Here is a 15,031-nt window from a genome sequence, read left to right on the forward strand (position 1 = left end):
TATGTATGGATTATTTGGTTTGTTCCCAACATCTGGTGAAATGTTCATGTCAATAGCACCTTTGGAAATATATATTTCATGAGAAAAATTGTGACGTGTTAAATACTTATTTCAGCCGCTGTATGTCTGCCCACACTACTTCTAATTGCCGATGCAGGCTAGACCGCTGGTCTAACACAATTTTTGTGAATTTGATTGTGGCACCCAGAGACAGATACTGAGGTCGACGTTGTACATACTGTATTATGTCGCTAGCGGTTATCACAAGCTCATTCAGTATACCTGCTGCGGGAAACAATGTACACCTGCTGCATTACCCATTTCACTCTTCAGAATGAAACTACTCTAGGCAGGCACTGCATTCAGGGGCACTGCATAAATGGCAGTGAATCAGAATCAGCTTTATTGGCCAAGTATGTTACAAAACACAAGGAATCAAGTAGTTGGAGCCAGTCTAGTATGATAACAAACAGCCACTATGACAAAATATACATGTAGGACATAAGAAACATGAGTATGGTGAGTTATTGACCATTGAAAGTGTACCACTACTGTGGGGAATGCTGATAAGAGAATGTTTTCCCTCATTCTTTTGTAATGCAATTCATAATTGTAAAAATGGATTACTATGAAAATTATTTGTATCAGAATTTTTTAGTTAAAATAATGTACAATCACACTGTGAAAATATGGAATTTCTTTATTTTGTAATATAAGAGTAGATAAAACATTTTGATACTATTGTCAGCCACAGCTGCTGGGAATGCAAAGTTATCAATGTCATTTCACCATCGCTCCTGTCATAATGTGTTGCATGTTTTCGTTTGCATATTAAGGACTACAGTCCTGTTTTTGTTTTAATTCTTCATTAGAAAAAAAAAAAAACAGAATTCAAGCAACAGTCAAGCAACACGCTTTTCTTCATGTTTTTGAGATTCTAGGGTGAAAGCTGCATCTGGCAACTAGTGTGGACTGAAAGGGTGGCAACAATGGGGAAATGAAATGCCAGTATTTTGCGGTTAATTGCCTGCCAGCACCATACAGTATTGAGAAAAAAAAAAAAAAATTGAAATAAAATAACTATCAGCTGGTTCATTTTTGGACTGCTGAATTTAGTTCAAAATCTTAAATTATGAACTATGAACTGAACTAGTTTATTTTGGAATGGTGAACTGAACTTTAAACTAGTCCATGTAGAAAATGAACTTTTCCAACACTAATCCTGTATTCATTCACATCGCATGTTTAAAAAAAAATCACAGTCATTTTTTTCCAATATCGTGCCGCCTTAATACCCACTCACATTGTGTGGTGCCATACCAAGACCAGAGAAGTAACAATGCTCCACTCACTCACGCACGTATTGCTGCGATTACACATCATCCTCTTCCGCACAGAGAAGACTGTCTATCAAGACTGTCGGTCTTACTTTGTCTTATATTATTTTATTGTCTTATTTTTTGTTCGCTGCTTCTGTTGAAGTCACTTATTTAAAGGACTTCTGACAGGTTCTCATTACGGTCAGTGGTGAATGTTCACACATATTTCACAATGGAATGAATGCATTTTTTGGCAATATCAGTGGTTTTTTTATGGCATTTCCAAGTTACCATGTTTTATGTCAGAACAAAACATCTAGAGTAGATACTGTATCTGCAAACTTGCATCATAAAAATACACCGTGTCCAGTTTGAACTCAGAATTCCATTACCATTTTCTTCCCAGGGTCTCTCTGATATTCTTGTAGATTTTAAAGTTAAGCATGCAATCCGTCTCAGTTCTTCAACATAAAAATAATAATACAGGAGAATCTCCATTTTGTAATGAAAACACAGAATCAGGTTAGCAAAAGCTTTCCATCCACAAGTGAGCCATCATTCCTTGACACTCAGCACCCATGGCTGTTCTGTGCTTTGTAACATTCCAAAGCCATTAAGGTACAATGTGCATCTGTCTTACCCTTTAATGTTTAATTATTTTCTGAAATAATACTTGCAGTCACATTTCAAACAATAACTCTGCTTCTTTTTTGAAATGCTGAATTATTCATGGCACTCAATCTTTGCCTAGGGCACTCCTTTTAAACATACATGTACACTGGCCTGCAGGAATTCACTTTTCTTTCGACTAGTTTCACCTTTTTGAAGTTGCATACATCCACCAATATATGACTCGTCTAACCTAGGCTGGCACAGTGGAAAAAAAAAAAAGCTTACGATCGATAGAAACTGTCCATCAAGAGTAAAAGAAGCACAGTGTTTTATATGTAACCTAGAATTTTGTGTTCTGTGCTGCCTTTCTGTTAGAGCTTCGAAAGGGAACAAAGTTCTTCCAGTTCTTCTCAAAATATATAGCATATCTAGTGCCCACAAATTCTCTTGGCCAGCCAAGCCTGCAGCATCAAACCTTCTCTCACAGTTGAAACCAACACTTGCTTACACTACTTGAATCCATCAGACTAAAATAGCCTTTAGATATTTGTCAATGTTCTACACCTATTTTGTTCTGGTGTTTACTTTTTCCCTCTGAGTGGAGGTTAAAAAAAGATGACAGGATATAGTCTTTATAATTTGCCGCTATGTTGCCAAATACCCATTTTGTTTACATTAAATTTGGCTGCCACTACTCAAATTTGATTCCAAGTTAATATCACTGGAGAGACACAAATGAGTCACTGGTGAACATTTCCCCACTTTTCCTTATTTTTTTCTGTCTTCTTATAGCTCTGATGTACATCTATATAGAATGCCAGCATATGCATAATAGCTGCAATCCAGTGTGTCAGGGGGACTGATTGATTGCAGTAATAAATATGAGCTGTAACTAGATGGGCAAAGAAAGCATGAGTGAGTGAGGTGTTGAGTGGTAAAGGGTGTAACTGCAGGGAAGAGACAGCCGCAAAGAGAATAAGTGAGACGGAGCGAGCCATAATGAGTTATCGGGTTGTAATGAAGGAACCTGGGAATGAGAAATAGCACTGCTGAAAGCCTTGGCCCTGAGGGTGACTGTTGACTCATCTGTGATGTACACTTGAGAGAAATATCATGCAGGGAGCCACCTCAGTCACTCGTTGCATCGCATACAAAAGAATTGACCGTGATCTCTGTAATGATCTTTGTGATGTAAGGAATGGGGATGTGACACATCTTTATGGTGCTTCAGTAAACGTGTGAAACATGAATTAAAGTTGTCTACATATTCCTAAATTCCAGACATTTTTCTGCCGAGCACTGAAATCATGTCATTCGGATTTCTCGACCTTATCTACGTCACTAGGGAAGAGCTCCGCCTTCCCTTTCTGCTCCCAAGCCAGCGCTGTCAACATAACAAACGTATGCTCTCACAAGTGGGTCTTCTGTGCGGAGGCAACCAATCAGAGGAAAGGGGGCGGTCTTAGCCAAGTATGGACAAAGCGTATAGAAAACTGGTTTGGGGCTGAGTGTGGTTGTCCTCGCTCTCTGTGGTCGTCCCGCTAAACTGACCTGCAGGAGCCGAGGATCCAAAATCACTCACTTAGCACACATTCACACCGTTCACTGTGAATATTTTTCACTAGTCACGTCCGAGCACACAAACATACTCAGGGTTTCTTGGGGGAATGGTGTGGGGCGGAGGGATACGGGTGGCGGACCGGGATTCAGCATGTCTGTACTGTGTCCTGGTCTAGACACTCTGCTCCACCGCCCTCTCAGTACACCAGGTTGTATGGCATTACACGCATTTATCCCCTTCTTTAACGCACTACATACACAGATTCTCTGGGGGGCTGTGTGGTCTGGGTCAGTGGGCAGGCTGTAGGGCAGCAATGCCACGTGCCTCTCCAGATTTTAATGCACACCACCACGCAGGGGCTTCACAAACACGGGTTAGGGCCAATGACTGCCAGTGGAGGACCTGGCAGTCATAGTAACAGTGGGAAGGTGGGTATCCACTATTGTCATGGTGAGGCTCCTGGGGCTGGGGCCGTCTGGCTGGATGGCTGCAAACAAAGGCAGTGATAGCACTGTGATATTATTAAGGTAACTCAACAGTTTGGACAAGGAAATAATGTGTTATAGTTGCAGATGTGGTCATTGTTCTCCTCTATTAAACTGATTTTTTTTTTTTTTTTGTTATCAAATAACATTATTATTCGGTAAACCACAATCATTTGTTTTTGTTGAGAAAATTAGTTAGTTAGAGCTGTCATTGCCATGAGGCACATTAGGCCTCTATTGCGGTTTCTGTATTCTGTAGTTTTTTTATAGGAGCAGGTGATTGGCCTACTGCCCAACCCCAGCACCTGCTATTCCTGGGTGGTCTTTAATCCAAGTATTAACCAGGACAGACCCTGCTTAGCTTCCGATATCGGATGAGATCTGGTAGCATGTGGGGATTGGGGCGGCTTGCTGAGAAAATACTATAATAATAATAATACAATAGATTAGGTAGAGATTAAAAAAACATTGTGTAAAGTTTTTTTTTTTAATCCATTTCCCTTTTTTTTCTGTTCTCTAACCAAGTGACCAATACAGTAAATGGCAGAGCTTGTCCACAGAAGGAGAGGTGAACTTTGCTCAAGACTGAAGCCAAACAGGCTGTGTATAGCTTGTGCCAAGGTGAAGCCACTAACCCCCTGCCAAACAGCCTAACGCTATTTCGCTGTGATAATGTGTCATTAAAAATATGTGTCTGTGCTGTCATACAATTGCTCTGGTTTCTATAATATGAGGCCTGTGTGTACTGTCAGAGGCCACAATCTCAGATGGCGGATGCTGCCACACCGCAAAGATGACAGGCACCTGTTTCCATAATTCATTGCCAGAAGGACAAACACATGGTGCTATTTTCTTTACCGTTAGGCTGTTCCCCGGCCTCTTCAACACCTTGTACTCTGTGCTGTGTTATCAGCTGTAGGTTAGTGGAATGCTGCAATTCATTTTGCCTTTAAAATCATTTATCTTAGTTTTTGCAAACCACTAATGACTCTGTATTTCCAAAGCCTAAACTATGTTGTCGAAAAAAGAAGCGTAACCCCATTCAACTTAGAAAAAAAACGTCAATGCTTGTTATAGCTTAAGTGTCTAAATAAACCTCATTTTACTGCACATTCTTTGAATGAACATTGTTTTATTATTTGCAGCTCAAGTTGCCAGATATTAAATCAATATTGGTATACTCAAGCTGTCAGATCTCCAACATCCTGCAGCAGCCAGCTTTAGGCTGTTGTGCTACTTACCCCCTAGAGAGCATTTGAGCGTTGTTACCCCAACTCCCTGATTTGGTGAGCTTCATGAACGTGAAAAGCAAGTTCAGTTTCTGTCTGTCTCATTAAGTGTATTTACCGTGGTGTCGACGCAAAATCTGTGAAAGAAATTGACTCAACACTGACTAAATCCTGCATTTTAGCTTAGAGTGTTTCACATCTCCTCAGCTTTAAAGAGCTGAAGTGTTGAATGAATGATCACATGTTTCTGTGCACGGTAAATGCTTGAAAAGATGGGCATCACTGACAGCTTGTAAAAACCTCAAACCTTACCTTTCACAAAATACTCGACATCTTTTCATAAATACATCAGTAGAGCAAAGCAAGACGAAGCCAAAGCACCAAAGCAAGCATGTCTGCTCATTTACTGTATGTTAAGGTCCAAATAGGTAAAGTATTTGTTGTTCAATTTGAACTTTATGTTCTGTGTAAAGTCATTTTGCAGTTGTATGTATGTATTGTAAAACAAAATGTAGGCTACCTGTGGTACAGTATGTTTTTTTTATTCTGATGAGCATAAATTATTTCAATTAAAAAGTTATGAACAGTTCAGAGCAGTTCAGAATTGGCTGCTTTACAGCAACATTGTTTGCTTGAAAGTGTGCAAGTATGGTTGCCTTAACCACCTTTTCGTTTGAACTATCTTGTACTGAGACATTAACTCTTACAAGCTGTTCACATGCTGTATGAGTAGCATTTGCGGAATCTCCCGGGCTCACTGGTATGCATACACAAGCTTTCGGATAATCCATCAACTATGCCCTTAAGCGAATGACAATGCACAAAACAAAAGTGATCCAGTGGATGATCTTCCCTCGCTCTTTAGTAGGATGATCAAATAGCAGTGGGAGCAGGAATAGATACTGAAAGAGCTTTTATAAAATGATGACATTTCTCATCCCTGTTGTATTTTGATGATCCTATCTTTGATTTTGACAGGGAAAGCCCCCTTTTCTCAAAAGGCATGATAATAAATAAAAGCAAATGAAAATTGATGAGTGCAGCCAAGGTTTGAGGCAATGAAATTTAATCAATCGGAAATGTCGATTATTTCTTTGCCTCTCCTGTACTTTGTTTCTCTTCAAAGGTTTTTAGCGGTATTGCCCTAATATTAAAACTCAAGTGATTCCTCTTGATTTTTTAATACTACTGTTTCACAACCAGAACAGTCCCGCGTGCATACATGTAACCCATAATGCCCCTACATCACGTGTTATTAGTCTTACCAGAATCATCTTTATTTGCCAAATATGTCCAAAAACACACAAGGAATTTGTCTCCGGTAGTTGGAGCCGCTCTAGTACGACAACAGACAGTCGATTTACAGGACACTTTGGAGACAGAAAGACATTGACAAAAAAAAAAAAAAAAAAACAGTCACTGAGCAGTATGATATAATCTAATGGTACGTCAACAGTCATTTTTTAAATACTAGCTGTTGTACAGGTATAATATTTATTTCTTCCACTAATATAGTACACATTATTGATGGACGAGTAGTAATTATTTCACCAAAATGCACATATACACAATATAAAGGCATAAATTTGGCTTATTACTATAGCCTAAAAAATATGTTTATACCATTTGAATGAATGAATGAATTTTTTTTTAGACAGAGAAAAGCCCATATCACATATAATACATCCATACAGATATATACATACAAATAAAAATAACTTTGAAACAAAAGTAGTGGCTCCACAGTCTAGATGCAAACCTGACAGAGCTGCATCTTGGGTTATTTGTATTGTATTTGTATATGAGACACCTGTTTTAAAATGATTACCCTTCATTGCTTGGACCCGCTGTTCTATCAGCTGGTGCGTTGATGGATGTAACTTCTAAATAAATTCCTAATTAAAACAGAACGTCATAATTTCTTGAGTGATATTTTCAGGGAGTGCAAAACGGCACCCTTTCTCAGGCTCAAAGAGTTAAGAGAAACCAGGTGCAGTCCAGGAACTGAATGCATAATGAATTGTTTCAAAAATCAGATGCAGAATGCACACAGATTTGCACACCACCCATTTTGTACTAAATCTGGCCTTTGTGTAAAATATATTTTCTTCGTGCTCATTAACTGCCATGACAATAAAATGTGCATGTATTCTACAGTACATTTATATTCCAAAATGAAATATAGTTTTTTTTTATAATAAATTATGAAACACTTAACCTTACTGAAAGCAATATAATGTATATATATATATATATATATATATATATATATTATTATACACACACACACACACACACAAATCTGCTTTATAGTTGTCTGGCTGTTTTGACCATTTTGGCTCAAATGTCATGAATTCTAGCATATAGATGCGAAACAGGGAAAGAAAGCTAAAGCAGTACCAATATGCTATACGATGTTGGAATGACAGGGATTTTCCCGCAAGAATGTAACAGAATATCAAATGAAAAATTGTGCAGTAAAATGCATTCAAAATTACCAGCAACATTAAGGAATCAAGAAAGTATAGGCTTTTGTTGGTGGATATGTTACGATTATTCCACACTGTGATTGAAGGGTTCGCATAGGACTCATTTGTGCAATATTTATTTTTATTAAATCACCAAACATATTCTGGACTGAATGAAAACCCAGGGATAAGACTCTGTTTCTTTGTTTGTTTGTTTTTTAGATAATAAACTTAAGGTATAGTTGGGGTAAAGAGTAACACACATTTCTAAAAATATAACATTTCTAAAGGATTAAAATTATTATATTTCATGGTAAAGTCTAATTATAGGAAGAGCGGACAGGCAACAAATGCTGTTTTTCCCAGTGTTCAATGTAGTTTAATCAACACTATTGATTTATTGCCTTGTAAGATGTAACTGGTATGGCACAAGTTTGCTTGTCCCAAAATAATTCATGCTCATTAGACTTCTGGTTGAAGGAAAGTCTTTTGAACGCGTCACATTTTCTAACCAGCCTGTCACTCTTTTCAACTCTTTGTCTACACTACAGTATATATTATACTATATCAGGCTTTGCAGACTTAGTTTGTAATATCTTTCGGCTTACCCTAACTGTCGGTTGTGTAAGTAAAATGTTTGCACATCTCAGTCCGAAAGCTTACTTCTTTCTTCCTCCAAAAACAAGTTCTGTGGACAAAGGCACCGTCCACTTAACGCTGTGCTGCAAAATGGAGATGGATAGACCTTGACTCATTCTGTTACTGTCACTCTTACAATATTGCTGCTAAATAAAACAAAACAAAAAACGAAACATTATATTGTGTAATATAAAACTAAGCTATTCCTGTTCCTTTTGGCAATATCTTTGTACATTGGATTGTTTTGTGGCTTTGTTACCATCAAATATTCACAAAATGAACAAATCCGATCTTATCCAGCCTATACCGGTCAGCTAAACATTATGTGATTGGCCACAATTTCCAATCACATGATCGGCGTACGACAGGTTAGAGCGTCAGCCTCACAGTTCTGAGGACCGGGGTTCAATCCCCGCCCCCGCCTGTGTGGAGTTTGCATGTTCTCCCCGTGCCTGCGTGGGTTTTCTCCGGGCACTCCGGTTTCCTCCCTCATCCCAAAAACATGCATGAATTGGAGACTCTAAATTGCCCGTAGGTGTGACTGTGAGTGCGAATGGTTGTTTGTTTGTATGTGCCCTGCAATTGGCTGGTGACCAGTTCAAGGTGTACCCCGCCTCCTGCCCGATGACAGCTGGGATAGGCTCCAGCACGCCCACGACCCTAGTGAGGACAAGCGGCTCAGAAAATGGATGGATGGATGGATGGATGATCGGTTCGGGTCCACTCTGAATAAAACGTTCGTTGTTATGCTGTAATCATACAGGCAGACATGATCTCTTGGCACACATTGGCTTTATTACTTCACGGTGACACTTTTCCAGATAGCACTGAAACTTGAACATGTCATGATCCAGGTACATCCATTCCTTGCCTGAGTCTCCTCCTATCAAATGCATACTGTCAGTGGGATAACATGGTCACAAATCACTTGGTTGCAAGAACAGAGAATTGAACTCACTTCAGCTCTCTGCACTTTCTCACATCCAAACTTGGCATAACACCTCTGAAATGTTTAGGGTGTGAATGTGCTTGTAAATTTATATCGTAACTTTGCCTATTGAGCCAGAATAGCATAATGCACCAAGAATTGGGAGCCCTAAAGTGGGACATAATATGTGGCCATATACTGGAAAACTTACATTTTATATTGCCTGTATACAAATAGGTAGTTACTTTACTGGAGTGCCTGCTGACCCATCAAGTGTCAAATTTAACAATCAAATAAATCTTTTGGTAGCTCTCCATTTCCAAAAATGTGTTCTATTTTCGGTTGTACAGTCTAATACAATACCAACCCTACAACGAGTATAATGGTTAAATTAGCCATTGGTGGCTCCACGCAAATACGTTTCTTCTGTAGTCAGGATATAGATGGGTGAACATCTTCTGCTCTGGAGGGAGTCTCCAGAATTCTCCAATTAAGACATTAAAAGTCGTTGGCTTTTGCTAGATGGGTTGGAAATGTTGCTTGCTTAGCAACACTGAGTAACCGTCACATTTTCACAACGCCCTAGCTCTGACCCCAAGAGGTCATTGTAACAAAACCTGCACTCCGCATTGGCCTAGCTGTATAGGAGGCAGGGTGAGAAATGGCTAATTTGCATGAGACAGAATTACCCCTCATTTCAACCAGTATGTGGATGTTTATCGTATTGTAATTCTTCATCTAATGTGGGAGCTGTTTAATTTCATTGTGAAAAAAAGAATAATACTGTAGGTCTCCTTTAAAGACACAAGGCTGTTTTGAAGCAAAATATCTAATATCAGACACATAGTACACCATTCATTCATTCATTTTCCGTACCGCTTATCCTCACAAGAGTTCCGGGCGTGCTGGAGCCTATCCCAGCTATCTTCGGGCGAGAAGCAGGGTACACCCAGAACTGGTTGCTAGCCAGTCGCAGGGCACATATAAACAAACAACCATTCACACTCACAGTCACAGGCACGGGGAGAACATGCAAACTCCACACGTGGGGCTGGATTTGAACCCAGGTCCTCAGTACTGTTAGGCAGATGTGCTAACAAGTCATCCAACGTGCCGCCCACAATACACCAATTACTCTCTTTTCTTTCAACACATAATTTAAGCACTTATATACATGCAGTCCAGAATGGCATGCCTGTCAGAAACCAAGACTAATTGACACCAAGACAACCTTTTGTCATAGTTTTCAAAATGACTGCTTTCAAGCAGGAATCAGATTACCATTTATAAGAATGGGGTCAACCTGTAATTCTACGTTTTTGCTTCATCTAAGCCCAGCAGGGATATGGGTATGAGTTTCAGAGATGCATGAATATCAAGATCTGACACCCAGCTAGGTGTGGAAATGCAATTTAAGAGACTTAACTGCTTTGGGATAAATCCAAGTGAAGATGCAGGCATGGAAATGTTGCTCATCTATAGTACCATGACTAGGCCCAGAGGACAAAAGATTCATCACAGGCCTGCATAAATTAGGCAACAAATTTACAATGATTTATTGACTTAATATGTGGACGTGATTACAGCAGAGGAGCAGATTGGAGACACGCATGGCTGGCTTTAGATTAGAGGCAGATATGAGGGACATAGCTCTTCTGAGGGCGTGTGTAACCCTATTTGTGCTTAAGTTTGTATGTGCGTAGGATTTGCAATGCATGGTTGAAGAGTGTATTCAAGATAGTGCAGTGTCTGTATGCTAATACCACAGTGCTGGGCTGTCCCGAAGGATAAATCCATCTCTTATTCAGAATCTGGTTGAGCCCTGGGCACTCCCACTCCCATCAGATAAGGAAAGAAGGCTAAATGTGCTGCTCTGGGTTAGTGTACCATGTTAAGTATATACTGTATTATGCGCATGTAGATTTTGTTTGGAGGGGTCCAAAAACTGACCCTTGAGGGACCCCATATGTCATTGCCATTCGATGGGATTGAACGCTTCCAATGGTTACAAAATAACTCCTTTCCTCCAGGTTGGACCTGAACCATTTAAGGACTGTTCCATTTAGTCCTACCCACGTTTCCAACCTGTCCAGCAGTATATTATGATCTACCGTATCGAAAGCCGCACTGAGGTCCAACAAGACCAGAATTGACACCTTTCCCGAGTCAGTATTCAACCTTTTATCATTTAGCACTTTGATAAGAGCAGATTCTGTACTGTGATGAGTTCGGAACCCTGTTTGAAATTTGTCAAAAAGTCCATTAAAGTTCAAGAAATTTCTCAACAATCTTGGCTATGAAAGGGAGATTTGAGATGGGTCTATAGCTTTCTAACATGGAAGCCTCCAGCATTCTATTTTTTAGCACAGGCTTAATGGCAGCTTATTGAAGAGCTTTAGGAACCTCGCCTGACAGTAAAGTAACTAAATTAGGTTTAAGCTTGAGTAATCAGTAAAGTATCCAAGATACTTTTTCAAAGTAACTGTGGCAACACTGCTCACAGGATATGCTAAAAATAACATTTGACACGACCCATGAGCAACAATAACAACAGCAGCAACAACAACGGGGGGGGCAGCATGAAAGGTGTAAGTGTTGAAAAGGTCCCCCATTGGTGTGACGCCCCTAACAACTGCTACTTCAATTAGTAGCTATTCTTTTACATAAAGCTTTTTTTCCTATGTAAAGGTGAAAATAAGCTGTTGACACCTAAAATAGTAACAACATTTCTCTTCAAAACGCCTCATTGAATAATCAGAATTCAGTCCAGAAGCAAAAATGGTTGGCTTCACTTTCTGCTCCTTCTCTATGTCCAATTTGTGAACCTCAAGTAAACATTGCTTTAAAGGTTGTCGGCTTATGACAGATTACTCTTGTTTTTTACTCGTGGACATGTGTTTCAGGTGTGTAAGGGTTGATTTATTCTGGTGGGATACAGGGCTGTCACTGATGGTGTAGTGGTGCATTCGCCTGACTTTGATGCAGGCAGCGTGGGTTCAGTTCTCACTCAGTGATGGTGTGAATGTGAATGCGAGTGGTTGTCTGAGTCTGTGTGTCCTGCGACTGACTGGCGACCAGTCCCCCTTTTGCCCAAAGTCAGCTGAGATATGCTCCAGCGCCCCACAACCCTGAACAAGATGAGCGGTATTGAGAATGGATGGATGGATGGGATACAGCGCCGTGGCCACACCAACTACACCAAAACACAAAGCTGGGATGTAGCATATATATATTTTAAAATAACTATAAGATTTATTAGGCGGCACGGTGGACGACTGGTTAGCACATCTACCTCACAGTTCTGGGGACCAGGGTTCAAATCCTGGACCCGCCTGTGTGGAGTTTGCATGTTCTCCCCATGCCTGCGTGGGTTTTCTCCTGGCACTCCGGTTTCTTCCCTCATCCCAAAAACATGCGTGGTAGGTTGACTGAAGACTCTAAATTGCCGTAGGTGTGAATGTGTGCACGAATGGTTGTTTGTTTATATGTGCCCTGCGATTGGCTGGCGACCAGTTCCGGGTGTACCCCGCCTCTAGCCCGAAGATAGCTGCGATAGGCTCCAGCACGCCCACAACCCTTGTGAGGATAAAGCGGTACAGACAATGGATGGATGGATACGATGTATTAAAACTATATTTAATTGCTTCATAGATTGGGTTTAGTGTGTTTAATAAATTAAAGTTGAAGAATGTAAAACAGGTCCTTGCATCCTTTGATTTTTCTGTACGCGGACTGCGGAGGAAAAATTTTGGAAACACCTAGTGTAGAGACGTCAGGCAAAAGTTAGAGCACTACCTTTTATGACTTTAGTGTTTCTGTGTGGTTGCCATTCTGTCCAAACCATCCCTTGGGCCATTAGATGCAGCATCGTCTCCAATATAGTGGCTGGCCCACACTTTTGTTTCCCTCTAATTCTTTCCCTGTCTGTCTTGGTTATGTTCAGGCCAAACTATTTTTTCAGTGATTTACTACATTACAAAGTGCTATAATGCTCCAAAGTAAATATGACAAAAGGCTGCTCCATTATTCTCTATCTGAAGGACAAGCATATTGCAATTGTTCACCTTTTCACACATTTACAGGTTTTTCTGTATTTATGTATTTGTTTTAGCTGGCTGTTGTGTGTAGTCCGCCTCAAGGCTTTTGGATGTAGGTAATGTGGAGTTGTTATTCATGAACAGTTTCTGTAAACATTTTTTTTTTATTTTGCACTACCCCCATTAAACATCTATTGTTTAGAACTATGGTAATTTAGACCTAGGCTTTGTGTGCATATACTGTATGTATCATAACAACTAGGTTATAGTGAGGTAATATTACTCTTCTTGTTTTTCTCTCCAGAAATGTTACATCTTTCACTATCAACGCGTGAAATATCATACCTGCCTCATTAACACTGTTATATAGGTTCCTCAGCCATTTAAAACATATAGGGTTGTATATCGATTAACATGCCCTTTGTAAAAGGCTATCTCATTTAAGAAGTAACCTTCTTGTAAACCTGAACCACTCAATCACTCGGGCACATATAGTTTTTGCAGGGTGAGCTTGTGGTGTATTCTTGTACCCAGCAGTCCTGTAATGTCAAGTTTTTGTGATTCTACCTTATAAGGTTGAGCAGGTGCCAGTGATGCAGTCATGATGTGATGCATTTGTAATACCACATTATTTTGGTAATGTTCCAAGCTTACAGAGGTATTTAGTTCTGAGAAAATCAAGACAACAATACTAATTAATTGAAAAAAAAAAACAGTCCATAAGCTATGGATAACATTGTGTTTCTGTGTTTATTTCCTGATTCTTTTCATTTGCAAGAAAAAGTATGTCAACTTTTTTGGAATCTGGATTTCTGCATGATTTCTGCATTGGTCAAAATTTGTGGTGATCTTCATCTTCAGTAAGTCACAGCAAAAGACTAGCATGGCCCGCAATTGTATTTGTTTTTATGTTTTTTATTGGACACGCAATGTAAACTTTCACAGTGCAAGGTGGAAAAAGTATGTAAACCCATGGGCTAATGACTTCTCCAAGAGAGTCAGCCAACCTAAGGTCTAATCAATGTGAGAAGATTGTTAGTTGAAGCTGTCCTGCCCAGTAAAAAAAAAAAAACACACTACAATTTTGAGTGTTTTGTTCTCAAGAGGCATTGTCTCAGGGCTCTACACTAACTTTTGCACTAGTAGCAAAGTTGGTCGCACTAGCACATGATTTGGTCGCATTATTTTTTTAAGGAAGTACAGCATGACCATGGCACAACATAGTTCCGATTGACAGTGACTCGAGATATGATATTAGCAAAATATGTTACTGTGAACAAGAAGTTTGTCCGCAACAAGCAGAAGCAGACAAAACAGGGCAGTTCAATTTTAAAACACAACAATTTTTCTCTGGGCACTCCTGTTTCCTCCCACATCCCAAAAATGTGTAATGCTAGGTTAATTGACGACTCTAAATTGCCCGTCGGTGTGGATGTGAGTGCGAATTGTTCTTTGTTTGTTTGTATGTGCCCTGCGATTGGCTGGCAACCAGTTCAGGGTTTACCCCGCCTCCTGCCCGATGATAGCTGGGATAGGCTCCAGCACTCCCGTGACCCTGATGAGGATAAGCGGCTCAGAAAATGGATGGATGGATCATTTGTTCGTCAAGAGGGGCCAGTTTTTATAGTGAGGGCTCCCAAACCTCTTCCCCTGGGAAAACCACTTAATTTTGAGCACACATTTTTTACCACAACCAGATGCTTGACATACATTTAAAAATGAATGTGTAAGTGTACCACTACCATATAAAAGT

The 15,031-nt window shown here is 39.9% G+C and overlaps 1 protein-coding gene across 1 annotated transcript in view; it reads left to right on the top strand.

The window, feature by feature from the left end:
- LOC133401234 (CUB and sushi domain-containing protein 3-like) overlaps positions 1-15,031 on the top strand; it is a 260,580-nt gene that overhangs the window by 123,469 nt on the left and 122,080 nt on the right.

Source organism: Phycodurus eques, chromosome 4 (assembly GCF_024500275.1).
Source record: "Phycodurus eques isolate BA_2022a chromosome 4, UOR_Pequ_1.1, whole genome shotgun sequence".
Lineage (NCBI taxonomy): Eukaryota > Metazoa > Chordata > Actinopteri > Syngnathiformes > Syngnathidae > Phycodurus > Phycodurus eques.